The sequence below is a fragment of the Atractosteus spatula genome, unplaced genomic scaffold (assembly GCF_055471065.1).
Source record: "Atractosteus spatula isolate fAtrSpa1 unplaced genomic scaffold, fAtrSpa1.hap1 Scaffold_25, whole genome shotgun sequence".
Lineage (NCBI taxonomy): Eukaryota > Metazoa > Chordata > Actinopteri > Semionotiformes > Lepisosteidae > Atractosteus > Atractosteus spatula.
Genome location: NW_028296819.1, coordinates 92,875 through 107,428, shown reverse-complemented (window position 1 = coordinate 107,428; position 14,554 = coordinate 92,875). Strand labels below are relative to the sequence as shown.

At 55.3% G+C, this 14,554-nt stretch overlaps 8 non-coding genes and 1 pseudogene across 8 annotated transcripts; all 9 read right to left on the bottom strand.

Moving 5' to 3' along the window:
• Positions 1 to 458: 458 nt before the first annotated feature.
• LOC148807980 (U2 spliceosomal RNA) lies at positions 459 to 647 on the bottom strand. The gene has a single exon (XR_016088534.1). It is a non-coding gene; the product is annotated as a U2 spliceosomal RNA (small nuclear RNA).
• A 3,045-nt stretch (positions 648 to 3,692) lies between these two features.
• On the bottom strand, positions 3,693 to 3,883 carry LOC148807979 (U2 spliceosomal RNA). Its single transcript, XR_016088424.1, has one exon. It is a non-coding gene; the product is annotated as a U2 spliceosomal RNA (small nuclear RNA).
• A 787-nt stretch (positions 3,884 to 4,670) lies between these two features.
• Positions 4,671 to 4,861, bottom strand: LOC148807978 (U2 spliceosomal RNA). Its single transcript, XR_016088423.1, has one exon. It is a non-coding gene; the product is annotated as a U2 spliceosomal RNA (small nuclear RNA).
• Positions 4,862 to 5,646: 785 nt separating this feature from the next.
• LOC148807977 (U2 spliceosomal RNA) lies at positions 5,647 to 5,837 on the bottom strand. Its single transcript, XR_016088422.1, has one exon. It is a non-coding gene; the product is annotated as a U2 spliceosomal RNA (small nuclear RNA).
• A 791-nt stretch (positions 5,838 to 6,628) lies between these two features.
• Positions 6,629 to 6,819, bottom strand: LOC148807976 (U2 spliceosomal RNA). The gene has a single exon (XR_016088421.1). It is a non-coding gene; the product is annotated as a U2 spliceosomal RNA (small nuclear RNA).
• Positions 6,820 to 7,604: 785 nt separating this feature from the next.
• On the bottom strand, positions 7,605 to 7,795 carry LOC148807975 (U2 spliceosomal RNA). Its single transcript, XR_016088420.1, has one exon. It is a non-coding gene; the product is annotated as a U2 spliceosomal RNA (small nuclear RNA).
• Positions 7,796 to 8,580: 785 nt separating this feature from the next.
• LOC148807974 (U2 spliceosomal RNA) lies at positions 8,581 to 8,771 on the bottom strand. Its single transcript, XR_016088580.1, has one exon. It is a non-coding gene; the product is annotated as a U2 spliceosomal RNA (small nuclear RNA).
• A 787-nt stretch (positions 8,772 to 9,558) lies between these two features.
• Positions 9,559 to 9,749, bottom strand: LOC148807973 (U2 spliceosomal RNA). The gene has a single exon (XR_016088579.1). It is a non-coding gene; the product is annotated as a U2 spliceosomal RNA (small nuclear RNA).
• A 789-nt stretch (positions 9,750 to 10,538) lies between these two features.
• Positions 10,539 to 10,716, bottom strand: LOC148807972 (U2 spliceosomal RNA; annotated as a pseudogene).
• Positions 10,717 to 14,554: the final 3,838 nt, after the last annotated feature.

The following is a 14,554-nucleotide window of genomic DNA, read 5'->3' as shown; positions in this document are numbered from 1 at the left end:
AAGGGGCAGCGCTCTCTCGGGAGGGACGGGGACACACACACACCTGCCTGCCTGCCGAAAAAAAGAAAGAAAAGGTGTATATACTAAGTTTTTTGGAGGGAAAACGGCCGGCTGTCGAAAGGGGCCCGCCTGCAAGGACGGGGACACACACACACACACACACACACACACACACACACACACAACACACACACACAAGCCACGCCTGCCTCCCTGGAAAAAGGAGGAAAAAACTAAGTTTTTTGGAGGGAAAACGCACGGGAGCCGAAAAGGGGGCCGGCCTGCTTGCCGAGAGAGTCGAGGCGCGGGAAAGTGCACGGAGGGAGCACGGGAACGGGGAGGGGGAGAGAGAGAGACACAGAGACGCACAGATGGACGAGAGACGAGACCGGAGAGGAAGGAGCTCCGGTCCACCTCGCTTGCTTGCTAGCTACGTCTGTCTTTTCACCGCTGAGAGAAGGTAGTGCACCGTTCCCGGAGGCGCTGCAATACCGGGCCGATGCGTGGAGAGGACGGAGCAAGCTCCTGATCCAGCTCCCTGTTCCAAAAATCCGTTTAATATGTGGTCCCCCGATGGGGGACGTATCAGATATTAAACTGATAAGAACAGATTTTTTTTTTTTTTTTTTTTTTTATTGAAAAACAGTTCATTAAATTCCATTATTTTCCTTTACATTATTTTCAACCATACTTATAAGCACAAAGTACTGTTTTCTAATAAAACATAAAAAAGAAACAAATCACAACCAACCAAATACCTTATTCATATTGACAAACAAGGTCATATCAACCATTAATTCACTAACCCAAATACACAGCCTTTGTCATCCAACCCTATAACACAGCACACACGCCTAGGCTAATACAGAAACAGTACATCTATTAAACATAACATTTCAACCCAAAAGTTCCATTCCATAATCAGCTAACAGAATCTTCAGTAAACTACCAACAAATCCCATTCATATCAACAAAATTGCACAAACAAATCAAATCGCAACCAAACCTATTCACATCCCATCACATACCCCAAAACCTCCACTCATCTCCATAATCCCGCCCATTATGCAAATTAACCCAGATACCCTTTTTTTCCCAACTGTCAGTACAATCCATTTCCGTAACTCTACTATATACATCCAAAATCCCGTCCTAGTGAAACAAATCAAATTTTCCCACTAACCAACCCCAAAACCTCTGTCCTATTTACATTGCCCATCCCTTTTACAAGTATTTCAACAATCAATTTCACATAACATTCAATACAATAACTTCGTTATACTTATACAAATTCAAGTCAGTTAATAACAAAAAAACAAAAAACACAGTAAACCCAGTATCACAATTCCACATTATTCACGTCCAAACATTCGAAGAAAACCCGCCATATAACCCAAACTCGCCACCTAATTCCCTAATCCCGCCCCTTATGCAAAAAAGAAATCTAACATCTAACGTCTATGCCTTAAATCTACATCATCCCTTCCCTTTCTTTTTTCCTTTTTTCCTAACTGTCTGTCCCACCTTAACCTCACCCTTCTCATTCCCTTCCTCCTTCACATCTACAGTCAAACCTGATACACTTTCACCAGCATCACCATTCACCCAACGAAACTTAAGTCTGTTTGACCCCTCCTCAACACCTGACACATCTCTCTCCGCGCTCCCCAAGCCATTCGTCCTACTGTCGATCCCACTATCTCCCTGAAACCGCCCCTCTAACAAAATGCCCGTGTACCCTTCCTTCACTAAGTCCAGTTCACACGATTTCGCAAAGTCAGAGTACCGTCTCTCTTCGTCGCTGTCAATAAACCCGTCCGCATACACTACCGTGTCCTCAGAGTCATAAATTCCTCCCTGCACATCACTCCCTTCTTTCTCCGTGTCTCTTACATTCCTACTCACACAATTTACATTAACACTCTTCTTCACATTCTTTATACAACACTGATAAACATGTCCCGGCTCGTCACACAGATAACACTTTTTCTCTTGCAGGCAATTCCTGGCCACGTGACCTGTCTTCCCACACCGCTTGCAGGACACCAACGTACACTGTGAAGCAAAATGTCCACGTTCCCCGCATACCATACACGCAAGGGGCTGCCCAGGATAAACCAGGTAGCCCCTATGGGTCCCGATCTCGAAGAATGCAGGGGGGTGTATCACCCCCTCCTCGGCCGTCTTCCCCAGTCGCAGTCTCATCAGGTAAGTCCGCTTCCCATTCCATACACCATCAGGATCCAACTGTCTTTTCCCTGCTCCTTGCAAATCCACAAATTGTTGTAGAAATGCCTCAATGTCCTTCTCTGGAACAAATGAATCAAACACATGAACCATCATGACTGTCAGTTCCCCGGCGAACATTGGCTCCACACGAAATAATTTAACCGGATCCTCATCCTTCTTCTCCTGAACCTTTCTCCACACATCGAAGCACAAAGCTTCTGATGCGAGAGTCACTTCGAACACTCCCCGGGCACAATAATCCTGGAGGCAAAAAACGTCCGCCAAGTTAACCCCCAAACATTGAATCAACATAAACTTTTTAAACTTATCTCTATCCCAGCACACAGGTCCGTCGCGGCTCCTCAGTGAAAAAGAAAGGGAGTTCTTCCTCCGCTCCTTCCTCGCCCAGGGATGCCCAGCCATCGTTCCAGCAAAATCCTCAGCGCTCCTTCCGGGTCCTCCAGGTAAGCAAAACCGCCGTTGTCCAACACCGACCACCGTCTCAGCAAATCCTCGTCACCACCGCTCCAGTCTTCCAGGCTCCACCATCAGCACTCCGTTCCGTCAGGTCCTTCCGTTCCTCCCCTCGCCTTCCCGACCCCCCGGACTAAGATCTTGGAATTGCGGGCTTGCCGGCTTAAACCTTGATCTTAGCCAAAAGGCCGAGAAGCGATGCCCGACGCCGGCCTTGGGCGGGCGCGCGGGCGTCCGGCTGGCGCGCAGCGGCGCAGGCCGACGCCTCTGGAGCCCGGTCCGCACGCGGCTGCCGGCCGCCCGGACTCCGCTCTCCCCCTCTCTTGCCTGCCTGCTTGCTCGCCTGCCAGCCCGCCAGTCCCGGGCGGGGGCCCTGCTCTTTGATCTCCTGTCAACGGCCCGACAACGACCGCAGCCGCGGGGGGCGCCAGCCGGCCGGCCTCCTTAGCTTAGGCCCCTCCCACCAGCAGCAGCCGTGCCGAGTGAGCTGCAAGCGAAAGCGGACCGTCGGCACCTGCGGGCAGAGGCAAGGGGCAGCGCTCTCTCGGGAGGGACGGGGACACACACACACCTGCCTGCCTGCCGAAAAAAAGAAAGAAAAGGTGTATATACTAAGTTTTTTGGAGGGAAAACGGCCGGCTGTCGAAAGGGGCCCGCCTGCAAGGACGGGGACACACACACACACACACACACACACACACACACACACACACACACACACACACACAAGCCACGCCTGCCTCCCTGGAAAAAGGAGGAAAAAACTAAGTTTTTTGGAGGGAAAACGCACGGGAGCCGAAAAGGGGGCCGGCCTGCTTGCCGAGAGAGTCGAGGCGCGGGAAAGTGCACGGAGGGAGCACGGGAACGGGGAGGGGGAGAGAGAGAGACACAGAGACGCACAGATGGACGAGAGACGAGACCGGAGAGGAAGGAGCTCCGGTCCACCTCGCTTGCTTGCTAGCTACGTCTGTCTTTTCACCGCTGAGAGAAGGTAGTGCACCGTTCCCGGAGGCGCTGCAATACCGGGCCGATGCGTGGAGAGGACGGAGCAAGCTCCTGATCCAGCTCCCTGTTCCAAAAATCCGTTTAATATGTGGTCCCCCGATGGGGGACGTATCAGATATTAAACTGATAAGAACAGATACTACACTTGATCTTAGCCAAAAGGCCGAGAAGCGATGCCCGACGCCGGCCTTGGGCGGGCGCGCGGGCGTCCGGCTGGCGCGCAGCGGCGCAGGCCGACGCCTCTGGAGCCCGGTCCGCACGCGGCTGCCGGCCGCCCGGACTCCGCTCTCCCCCTCTCTTGCCTGCCTGCTTGCTCGCCTGCCAGCCCGCCAGTCCCGGGCGGGGGCCCTGCTCTTTGATCTCCTGTCAACGGCCCGACAACGACCGCAGCCGCGGGGGGCGCCAGCCGGCCGGCCTCCTTAGCTTAGGCCCCTCCCACCAGCAGCAGCCGTGCCGAGTGAGCTGCAAGCGAAAGCGGACCGTCGGCACCTGCGGGCAGAGGCAAGGGGCAGCGCTCTCTCGGGAGGGACGGGGACACACACACACCTGCCTGCCTGCCGAAAAAAAGAAAGAAAAGGTGTATATACTAAGTTTTTTGGAGGGAAAACGGCCGGCTGTCGAAAGGGGCCCGCCTGCAAGGACGGGGACACACACACACACACACACACACACACACACACACACACACACACACACACACAAGCCACGCCTGCCTCCCTGGAAAAAGGAGGAAAAAACTAAGTTTTTTGGAGGGAAAACGCACGGGAGCCGAAAAGGGGGCCGGCCTGCTTGCCGAGAGAGTCGAGGCGCGGGAAAGTGCACGGAGGGAGCACGGGAACGGGGAGGGGGAGAGAGAGAGACACAGAGACGCACAGATGGACGAGAGACGAGACCGGAGAGGAAGGAGCTCCGGTCCACCTCGCTTGCTTGCTAGCTACGTCTGTCTTTTCACCGCTGAGAGAAGGTAGTGCACCGTTCCCGGAGGCGCTGCAATACCGGGCCGATGCGTGGAGAGGACGGAGCAAGCTCCTGATCCAGCTCCCTGTTCCAAAAATCCGTTTAATATGTGGTCCCCCGATGGGGGACGTATCAGATATTAAACTGATAAGAACAGATACTACACTTGATCTTAGCCAAAAGGCCGAGAAGCGATGCCCGACGCCGGCCTTGGGCGGGCGCGCGGGCGTCCGGCTGGCGCGCAGCGGCGCAGGCCGACGCCTCTGGAGCCCGGTCCGCACGCGGCTGCCGGCCGCCCGGACTCCGCTCTCCCCCTCTCTTGCCTGCCTGCTTGCTCGCCTGCCTGCCCGCCAGTCCCGGGCGGGGGCCCTGCTCTTTGATCTCCTGTCAACGGCCCGACAACGACCGCAGCCGCGGGGGGCGCCAGCCGGCCGGCCTCCTTAGCTTAGGCCCCTCCCACCAGCAGCAGCCGTGCCGAGTGAGCTGCAAGCGAAAGCGGACCGTCGGCACCTGCGGGCAGAGGCAAGGGGCAGCGCTCTCTCGGGAGGGACGGGGACACACACACACCTGCCTGCCTGCCGAAAAAAAGAAAGAAAAGGTGTATATACTAAGTTTTTTGGAGGGAAAACGGCCGGCTGTCGAAAGGGGCCCGCCTGCAAGGACGGGGACACACACACACACACACACACACACACACACACACACACACACACACACACAAGCCACGCCTGCCTCCCTGGAAAAAGGAGGAAAAAACTAAGTTTTTTGGAGGGAAAACGCACGGGAGCCGAAAAGGGGGCCGGCCTGCTTGCCGAGAGAGTCGAGGCGCGGGAAAGTGCACGGAGGGAGCACGGGAACGGGGAGGGGGAGAGAGAGAGACACAGAGACGCACAGATGGACGAGAGACGAGACCGGAGAGGAAGGAGCTCCGGTCCACCTCGCTTGCTTGCTAGCTACGTCTGTCTTTTCACCGCTGAGAGAAGGTAGTGCACCGTTCCCGGAGGCGCTGCAATACCGGGCCGATGCGTGGAGAGGACGGAGCAAGCTCCTGATCCAGCTCCCTGTTCCAAAAATCCGTTTAATATGTGGTCCCCCGATGGGGGACGTATCAGATATTAAACTGATAAGAACAGATACTACACTTGATCTTAGCCAAAAGGCCGAGAAGCGATGCCCGACGCCGGCCTTGGGCGGGCGCGCGGGCGTCCGGCTGGCGCGCAGCGGCGCAGGCCGACGCCTCTGGAGCCCGGTCCGCACGCGGCTGCCGGCCGCCCGGACTCCGCTCTCCCCCTCTCTTGCCTGCCTGCTTGCTCGCCTGCCAGCCCGCCAGTCCCGGGCGGGGGCCCTGCTCTTTGATCTCCTGTCAACGGCCCGACAACGACCGCAGCCGCGGGGGGCGCCAGCCGGCCGGCCTCCTTAGCTTAGGCCCCTCCCACCAGCAGCAGCCGTGCCGAGTGAGCTGCAAGCGAAAGCGGACCGTCGGCACCTGCGGGCAGAGGCAAGGGGCAGCGCTCTCTCGGGAGGGACGGGGACACACACACACCTGCCTGCCTGCCGAAAAAAAGAAAGAAAAGGTGTATATACTAAGTTTTTTGGAGGGAAAACGGCCGGCTGTCGAAAGGGGCCCGCCTGCAAGGACGGGGACACACACACACACACACACACACACACACACACACACACACACACACACACACACACAAGCCACGCCTGCCTCCCTGGAAAAAGGAGGAAAAAACTAAGTTTTTTGGAGGGAAAACGCACGGGAGCCGAAAAGGGGGCCGGCCTGCTTGCCGAGAGAGTCGAGGCGCGGGAAAGTGCACGGAGGGAGCACGGGAACGGGGAGGGGGAGAGAGAGAGACACAGAGACGCACAGATGGACGAGAGACGAGACCGGAGAGGAAGGAGCTCCGGTCCACCTCGCTTGCTTGCTAGCTACGTCTGTCTTTTCACCGCTGAGAGAAGGTAGTGCACCGTTCCCGGAGGCGCTGCAATACCGGGCCGATGCGTGGAGAGGACGGAGCAAGCTCCTGATCCAGCTCCCTGTTCCAAAAATCCGTTTAATATGTGGTCCCCCGATGGGGGACGTATCAGATATTAAACTGATAAGAACAGATACTACACTTGATCTTAGCCAAAAGGCCGAGAAGCGATGCCCGACGCCGGCCTTGGGCGGGCGCGCGGGCGTCCGGCTGGCGCGCAGCGGCGCAGGCCGACGCCTCTGGAGCCCGGTCCGCACGCGGCTGCCGGCCGCCCGGACTCCGCTCTCCCCCTCTCTTGCCTGCCTGCTTGCTCGCCTGCCAGCCCGCCAGTCCCGGGCGGGGGCCCTGCTCTTTGATCTCCTGTCAACGGCCCGACAACGACCGCAGCCGCGGGGGGCGCCAGCCGGCCGGCCTCCTTAGCTTAGGCCCCTCCCACCAGCAGCAGCCGTGCCGAGTGAGCTGCAAGCGAAAGCGGACCGTCGGCACCTGCGGGCAGAGGCAAGGGGCAGCGCTCTCTCGGGAGGGACGGGGACACACACACACCTGCCTGCCTGCCGAAAAAAAGAAAGAAAAGGTGTATATACTAAGTTTTTTGGAGGGAAAACGGCCGGCTGTCGAAAGGGGCCCGCCTGCAAGGACGGGGACACACACACACACACACACACACACACACACACACACACACACACACACACAAGCCACGCCTGCCTCCCTGGAAAAAGGAGGAAAAAACTAAGTTTTTTGGAGGGAAAACGCACGGGAGCCGAAAAGGGGGCCGGCCTGCTTGCCGAGAGAGTCGAGGCGCGGGAAAGTGCACGGAGGGAGCACGGGAACGGGGAGGGGGAGAGAGAGAGACACAGAGACGCACAGATGGACGAGAGACGAGACCGGAGAGGAAGGAGCTCCGGTCCACCTCGCTTGCTTGCTAGCTACGTCTGTCTTTTCACCGCTGAGAGAAGGTAGTGCACCGTTCCCGGAGGCGCTGCAATACCGGGCCGATGCGTGGAGAGGACGGAGCAAGCTCCTGATCCAGCTCCCTGTTCCAAAAATCCGTTTAATATGTGGTCCCCCGATGGGGGACGTATCAGATATTAAACTGATAAGAACAGATACTACACTTGATCTTAGCCAAAAGGCCGAGAAGCGATGCCCGACGCCGGCCTTGGGCGGGCGCGCGGGCGTCCGGCTGGCGCGCAGCGGCGCAGGCCGACGCCTCTGGAGCCCGGTCCGCACGCGGCTGCCGGCCGCCCGGACTCCGCTCTCCCCCTCTCTTGCCTGCCTGCTTGCTCGCCTGCCTGCCCGCCAGTCCCGGGCGGGGGCCCTGCTCTTTGATCTCCTGTCAACGGCCCGACAACGACCGCAGCCGCGGGGGGCGCCAGCCGGCCGGCCTCCTTAGCTTAGGCCCCTCCCACCAGCAGCAGCCGTGCCGAGTGAGCTGCAAGCGAAAGCGGACCGTCGGCACCTGCGGGCAGAGGCAAGGGGCAGCGCTCTCTCGGGAGGGACGGGGACACACACACACCTGCCTGCCTGCCGAAAAAAAGAAAGAAAAGGTGTATATACTAAGTTTTTTGGAGGGAAAACGGCCGGCTGTCGAAAGGGGCCCGCCTGCAAGGACGGGGACACACACACACACACACACACACACACACACACACACACACACACACACACAAGCCACGCCTGCCTCCCTGGAAAAAGGAGGAAAAAACTAAGTTTTTTGGAGGGAAAACGCACGGGAGCCGAAAAGGGGGCCGGCCTGCTTGCCGAGAGAGTCGAGGCGCGGGAAAGTGCACGGAGGGAGCACGGGAACGGGGAGGGGGAGAGAGAGAGACACAGAGACGCACAGATGGACGAGAGACGAGACCGGAGAGGAAGGAGCTCCGGTCCACCTCGCTTGCTTGCTAGCTACGTCTGTCTTTTCACCGCTGAGAGAAGGTAGTGCACCGTTCCCGGAGGCGCTGCAATACCGGGCCGATGCGTGGAGAGGACGGAGCAAGCTCCTGATCCAGCTCCCTGTTCCAAAAATCCGTTTAATATGTGGTCCCCCGATGGGGGACGTATCAGATATTAAACTGATAAGAACAGATACTACACTTGATCTTAGCCAAAAGGCCGAGAAGCGATGCCCGACGCCGGCCTTGGGCGGGCGCGCGGGCGTCCGGCTGGCGCGCAGCGGCGCAGGCCGACGCCTCTGGAGCCCGGTCCGCACGCGGCTGCCGGCCGCCCGGACTCCGCTCTCCCCCTCTCTTGCCTGCCTGCTTGCTCGCCTGCCAGCCCGCCAGTCCCGGGCGGGGGCCCTGCTCTTTGATCTCCTGTCAACGGCCCGACAACGACCGCAGCCGCGGGGGGCGCCAGCCGGCCGGCCTCCTTAGCTTAGGCCCCTCCCACCAGCAGCAGCCGTGCCGAGTGAGCTGCAAGCGAAAGCGGACCGTCGGCACCTGCGGGCAGAGGCAAGGGGCAGCGCTCTCTCGGGAGGGACGGGGACACACACACACCTGCCTGCCTGCCGAAAAAAAGAAAGAAAAGGTGTATATACTAAGTTTTTTGGAGGGAAAACGGCCGGCTGTCGAAAGGGGCCCGCCTGCAAGGACGGGGACACACACACACACACACACACACACACACACACACACACACACACACACACACAAGCCACGCCTGCCTCCCTGGAAAAAGGAGGAAAAAACTAAGTTTTTTGGAGGGAAAACGCACGGGAGCCGAAAAGGGGGCCGGCCTGCTTGCCGAGAGAGTCGAGGCGCGGGAAAGTGCACGGAGGGAGCACGGGAACGGGGAGGGGGAGAGAGAGAGACACAGAGACGCACAGATGGACGAGAGACGAGACCGGAGAGGAAGGAGCTCCGGTCCACCTCGCTTGCTTGCTAGCTACGTCTGTCTTTTCACCGCTGAGAGAAGGTAGTGCACCGTTCCCGGAGGCGCTGCAATACCGGGCCGATGCGTGGAGAGGACGGAGCAAGCTCCTGATCCAGCTCCCTGTTCCAAAAATCCGTTTAATATGTGGTCCCCCGATGGGGGACGTATCAGATATTAAACTGATAAGAACAGATACTACACTTGATCTTAGCCAAAAGGCCGAGAAGCGATGCCCGACGCCGGCCTTGGGCGGGCGCGCGGGCGTCCGGCTGGCGCGCAGCGGCGCAGGCCGACGCCTCTGGAGCCCGGTCCGCACGCGGCTGCCGGCCGCCCGGACTCCGCTCTCCCCCTCTCTTGCCTGCCTGCTTGCTCGCCTGCCTGCCCGCCAGTCCCGGGCGGGGGCCCTGCTCTTTGATCTCCTGTCAACGGCCCGACAACGACCGCAGCCGCGGGGGGCGCCAGCCGGCCGGCCTCCTTAGCTTAGGCCCCTCCCACCAGCAGCAGCCGTGCCGAGTGAGCTGCAAGCGAAAGCGGACCGTCGGCACCTGCGGGCAGAGGCAAGGGGCAGCGCTCTCTCGGGAGGGACGGGGACACACACACACCTGCCTGCCTGCCGAAAAAAAGAAAGAAAAGGTGTATATACTAAGTTTTTTGGAGGGAAAACGGCCGGCTGTCGAAAGGGGCCCGCCTGCAAGGACGGGGACACACACACACACACACACACACACACACACACACACACACACACACACACACACAAGCCACGCCTGCCTCCCTGGAAAAAGGAGGAAAAAACTAAGTTTTTTGGAGGGAAAACGCACGGGAGCCGAAAAGGGGGCCGGCCTGCTTGCCGAGAGAGTCGAGGCGCGGGAAAGTGCACGGAGGGAGCACGGGAACGGGGAGGGGGAGAGAGAGAGACACAGAGACGCACAGATGGACGAGAGACGAGACCGGAGAGGAAGGAGCTCCGGTCCACCTCGCTTGCTTGCTAGCTACGTCTGTCTTTTCACCGCTGAGAGAAGGTAGTGCACCGTTCCCGGAGGCGCTGCAATACCGGGCCGATGCGTGGAGAGGACGGAGCAAGCTCCTGATCCAGCTCCCTGTTCCAAAAATCCGTTTAATATGTGGTCCCCCGATGGGGGACGTATCAGATATTAAACTGATAAGAACAGATTTTTTTTTTTTTTTTTACATTTATTATGACAATACAAGACAAAATCACAGAACATAAATCACAATCCACAAACGGCAAAACTTATTCCATTAATCCAGCAGCGGTTTCCATTTTTCTTTTGCTGCGTGAAAACCCCACCTACGCACTTCTACTGACAACATCTTCTGCAGCTCAAAACGAACCCTCCCACATATTGCCCCAGCCCCTTCCACATGGCCATGTTTGACCAGATTGTTTCTCGATCCCCATAACACAAATTTTACCATACTGATTAAAAACCAGGTTACAAGGTCATGTCTCGCAGTTCTTGAAGACCTGCCCCACCGTCTCAAGATTTTATCCCCAGATAGAACAAACCCCGGTTCCAGTTTATTAAAAAGATCCGACATCTGCCCCCACACTGCTTTTGCAATTCTGCAACCCCAGAACACATGAGTGATTGACTCCACCTCTGCACATTGCGGTCTTGGACAAGTCGCTGAACGCGCCAGCTTATGTCTGTGCATTACCTCCCTTACAGGCAGACGTCCCCAAACACACATCCAATTTAAGTCTTTGAGCCTGTTATCCAGGCTCTTAGGTTGCACCCTTTTCCAGACATCAGTCGGAACCACCACATTTGTTCCCTTTTCATTGCTCTTAGCTGTCTTATATAAGAGCCTATGAGAGACAATCACTGACCTGTCCGCATCTTTTGCGTACTTCCTTAACCATGCTGCCGCATGTTCGTAGAACCACGGTAAAATTTCAGCCTTGGGAACGTCGTTCCTCCACACTTCTGAAGGCTTGACGACCCAGGCGAACCAAAGCCGGACAAAGAACTGATGTTTATATGAGATCTTGTCATCTACCGCTTTACAAAGGTCAGCCACAAATATGGCATCTAGTTTAATGGGTAAATCTGGGACTTCTCTACCTCCCTCCCTGATGTCCCTGTACATATCTAGACGCTTCACATACTCATAACCACCCCCCCATACAAAATCAAACACCATCTTAGTTAAGGAGCGTCTAAAACAAGCAGGCATAGGAAAGACCTTTGCAATGTGCACAAGACTTGGTAAAATGTCACCTTTCAGTACCACAACCTTCCCTGAATAGGACAGTGATCTTTTCTTCCATAGGCCAAGTTTGCTATTCACCTGGGATAAACGAGTCTCCCAATTCCTTCTTCCAGTCCCTTCCCTGTCAAACTGCACTCCCAATATTTTCAAAGAATCCATTTCCAGAGACAGACCTCCTACCACCTCATCCCTATTACTCCAAGGGCCGAAATACTGCACACTGCTCTTATTTCTGTTCAATCTTGCACCTGTGCATTGGTTGAAGACTTCTATCAGCTCCAGTGCGACTAAAAGACTTCTATCTGAGCTCAAAGTTAGGACAACATCATCCGCGTAGGCCAACACTTTAGTTTGGAGGCCTCCGCTTCCCGGGATCACTATGCCCTCAACCCTTCTATCTCGTCTTATCAACTCCAATAGTGGCTCTATGTAGACTACATATAAAATTGGAGACAAAGGACAGCCTTGTCTGACGCCCTTGCTTACATCAAAGGGTTCACTCATAAAACCGTTTATGTTGACTCTGGTGGAAGCACCTCCATACAGGGCCTTCAGCCAAGAGATGAAACTACCGCTGACTCCATAACGATCTAACACATCCCATAAGCATTGATGATCCACCCTATCAAATGCCTTCTCTTGGTCAAGACTGGCTATCAACAGACACTGATGTCTGTCTTCTGCCCAAGCAATGGTATCTCTGAGCAGGCCAAGGTTCCAGTGTAGGGACCTACCCGCCACGCCGCAGGTCTGATCCGGCTGTATTACTGATGGCAGAACTTTCCTTATCCTATCACACAAGATTTTTGCCAAGATTTTATATTCGACACACAATAATTGGATAGGCCTCCAATTTTCTAGCCTCTTAGGATCACCTTTCTTAAATAATAGAGACAGAACTCCCTGTGCCATTGTGTCTCCCAAAGCTCCACCATCTAGAATTGCTTGAAAAACTTCGAGCAGTGATGACCCTATCAAATCCCAGAAAGTCAGGTAAAATTCTACCGGGATGCCGTCAACCCCCGGAACTTTCCCAGTTTTCATTCTCCGAGTCGCCCCCTCAACTTCGGCTAGCTCAATGCGTGTCACTAGAGCCCTGTTTTCCTCAGCACTGACCTTCTTCTCAATGTGCTCCAAACCACCAACCCCCTTTACAGGCTCCCCCTCCCTCTTATTGAAGTAAGTAGTAAAATACTTTACGGCTTCATCCAACATTTCATACGGAGTACTTACCACCTCCCCCTCTGCAGTAAACAAACTCCCGAATGCTCTTTTAACCCGCTTGGCTTTGACTGATTTAAAGAGCAAACCTGAGACCTCTTCTTGTCCATCCAGAAAGCCGATGCCAGCTCTGATTAAAAGCTCTCTGGGTTGTCTAAGGTAAAGTTCTCTAAGTCGCGCCTTCAGCTCCTGGGCCTTCGAGAAATTAAAATCTGCACCTTTGTTTGTCTCCTCATACATGTTTTCCAGCTCTTTTTGAAGCCTTCTCACTTCAAAGTTCTTTCTTTGGTTTCGGCGCTTACAATACCGGATTGAGATTTCCTTCACCTGCCACTTAACATACTCCCACCATTGAATTAGTGACGGCCAGTCTTGTTTCTGTCCTAACCAAAAGGACCATTTGGCTCTAATTAGCTCTTTGTAGCCGTCCTCACTCAGCACGGCTGTGTTTAATTTCCAGTAACCTGGACCAAACTTGACCCCCACCCCTTCCACCTCTACCACCAGCAATTCGTGATCGGAAAAATAAAAAGGTACGACCGAGGCTTTAGCAATCACCAACCCTCGAGACAGGAACACGTAATCCAATCTTTTGGCGGCCCCTGCTGCGTTCCTCCAAGTAACTGGGGGAATCAACCCTACTGCTGCAGGCCCTTTGAGACTAAAACTATCAAAAAGGTCAAAATCCCTCAACAGTTTGTTAATTTCTCGGGATCCTGCTGTTCTTTTATTTAGATCTTCATTAAAATCACCGGCAATCACTAATTTTCTATTAGTTACACACCAGGGGACTAAGTCTGAAAAGAAGCCCCCCCTTGATGTCCTATCCGCCGGTGCATAGACGACTATGAATCTCATTTTTATGTTTAGGTATACCCCATCCACCACAAGAATTCTCCCTGGCCGCACAAAATAAGTTTCTGTAACCTCAATGTGGTTGTTCCCAAATAATATACCAACCCCAGAAGAATGTACTCCCCCCACACACCAAAAGGACTTCCCCGAATCCCAATCTTTAGAAAACCGCTTCACATCTGTATCACCACCCAAATGCACTTCCTGTAAAAAACATATATCAAACTTATTTTCACGCAAAATTTTAAACACAGCAATCCTTTTAGACCTATTTTTCAATCCTCTAACATTTACAGTTAAAATTTTGAAGGTCATCTCGACCTCCCACCATCTCTCCCCCCAGGATCCACATCTGGTTCTGCAGAGCTGTCCGTCTCCGAAGAACTTGTGTCACTTGTCCTATAAGGGGTTGAGCCCTCCTCCTCTGAAGTGGACTGCACCACGCTCGGAGCCACCGAAACGCAGCGCAGGTAAGGCGACTCCGGTACTCTTTCTTTTAACAGGTGCCCCTTCTGACCCCAATGCGACACTGCAGCCTCCTCCCGCTCAGGGGAGGATTCCATCGCCATGCCTTCTTCTACATCCTCCTCTGCGTGAGCGTCCTCCTTGGCCTTCTTCTCCTCCCCCGCAGGCAGCTCTTCTTCGGAATCCTCCCTTGGCCTTTTCTGGACTGCCACATTCCCCTCCAGGTCGAAGTCACCCAGGTCCATCGCCAGGCCATC